This window comes from Carlito syrichta, unplaced genomic scaffold (genome assembly GCF_000164805.1).
Source record: "Carlito syrichta isolate Samal-C Ts95f unplaced genomic scaffold, Tarsius_syrichta-2.0.1 Scaffold105233, whole genome shotgun sequence".
NCBI classification, from domain to species: Eukaryota; Metazoa; Chordata; class Mammalia; order Primates; family Tarsiidae; genus Carlito; species Carlito syrichta.
Genome location: NW_007049329.1, coordinates 41,664 through 43,575, shown reverse-complemented (window position 1 = coordinate 43,575; position 1,912 = coordinate 41,664). Strand labels below are relative to the sequence as shown.

The following is a 1,912-nucleotide window of genomic DNA, read 5'->3' as shown; positions in this document are numbered from 1 at the left end:
TCACCTCAGCCTCCCAAAGGCGTGGGATTACAGGCTGAGCCACCGAGCCCGGCTGGCAAGTTTTCTTTATTTCTTCCCATTCTCATTCTCCCAGACCTCCTCCCAAGTGAGTATGCGTTAACACAAGTGAAGTGCTTTAAATAGTTCCTGGCACATAGTAAGTGCTCATTAAGTGTTAAGAGGTGGCAGTGGTAAAAATAGTAGAGTATGCCTGCTGACCCTGTCTCACTCTAATAGCTAGGACAGCCAGGAACTGCTGATTTCTCTTTTTCCCTCTGCGATTACAGGAAATGAATTGGGACAATAAATAAATGCAGTTTACTGTCACAAACTCTAATGACTCTTCAAGCATGTTATTTTCACGTCAATATGTATATTGATGCAACTGCTTTATTCCTCAGTCCTCTTTTTGTGGTTTACAAAGACTAGAGAGAGACCAGAAGAAAGCGGAATAAAGTCACTTTGTAACCTTTTGACTAGTTGCCAAGAACCAAGCAAAATTTGTGAAAAGTAACTGAAGGAATCTAAACTTCTGGCTGTTAGATAGAAACAAGCAAAGGATCCTAAAGATAGAAACTCTCCATATGACTGAACATTTTCAACCTAATGATTCTAGATTACTTTAGTTTTTTAAATCATGTGCCTAGACACAGTCAAGAACAAAGATGACAGTAACAGTAATCAGGGCAATAGAATCTCCCTCTCTCAATTGTTCTATACAATTATTTAGGTTAAAATCTTTACAGAATCAAGGTACATTTCAATGAAAAAAACCAGTAAATCCAAACATTTTCAATTCCAAAAAGACAACAGGAAAAACACTAGGAGTTACTAGAATTTTTCAAACTGCAGGTACATTGCATTAATAGGTTACCACATCAACTTAGTGAATGGAGAACAGTTTGTTTTAAATGAAATACAACAAAGCAAAACAGAATAGAAAATTTTACAATGCATCACCAGTAATAAAGATAAATACTGCTTCACGAAACTTGTTTCAATTTAAAATATTAATATGTACACACATGTGTATGAGTACTGGGTAACACTGTAAAATGCATTTTATAGTTTGGTCATAATCAAAAAAATTTGAAAGCTACTTTACCAGAATTAAAAACTGGCCAGTCAAAGAAGGAGGAATATTCCCACTTCAAATTACATATGAAACAACATTCAGAGTTTGGTGGTTCTCTTAAGTTATCGTTTTATAAAGGCAAGTCTCTGAAAGAGAACAAAAAAGGAAAAGGAAACCATCTGGGTAAGAGTCAACAGTCCAACAGTTACTCCAAAAACAGTAACAACAACTTCACATAACGTAAGGTACCAAAACTAAATAAATATATACCAACAGAAAATACACAGACATGAGGTAAAGCAAACATTTTCAGTTCATCTAGTTATTAAATGCCCCACCAGACATAAGAGATGGCTTATTCTCTTTGCAAAAGAAAAGGTCTCACTGTCAAGAACACTATTCATCAGCATTATCAATCATTGTTTCCTAAATTATAGCAGGGAGAATAAAACCTGCTGAAAAGGAAAAGGAGATTTGAAAACTCTGCTTTATTTAAAATCATCATCACAGATGTTTCCTAAATTTGACATCTTTAAATTTTATCTATGTATTTACTTTTAGACACAGAGGCTTGCTGTCAACCAAGCTGGAGTGAAATGATGCAATCACAGGTCACTGCAGTCTTGAACTACTGGGCTCGAAAGGTCTTGGATCAAGCCCCCTCAGCCTTCCAAATACCCAGAGACTACATGCAGGAGCCACCATGCCCAGCTAAGACATCTTTAAATTTAAAAAAGAAAAATTAAGTGACTAATAACACACTGATTCCTAGGGTATTTTTATAAGACATTTATGTACTGTTCTTAATTCTATCATCTTAGTTCTCTAAAATCTGAA

At 35.5% G+C, this 1,912-nt stretch overlaps 1 protein-coding gene across 3 annotated transcripts in view; it reads right to left on the bottom strand.

Annotated features, from left to right (window-relative positions):
• EYA3 (EYA transcriptional coactivator and phosphatase 3) overlaps nt 1–1,912 on the bottom strand; it is a 114,546-nt gene that overhangs the window by 103,322 nt on the left and 9,312 nt on the right. Inside the window, exon 2 of one of the 3 annotated variants that reach the window (XM_008066493.2) lies at nt 1,106–1,221. The exons of the other annotated variants lie outside the window; for them this stretch is intronic. The gene's annotated coding sequence lies outside the window, so the exon portion shown is untranslated. The remainder of the gene's footprint in view (nt 1–1,105; nt 1,222–1,912) is intronic. 3 annotated transcript variants of the gene reach the window in all.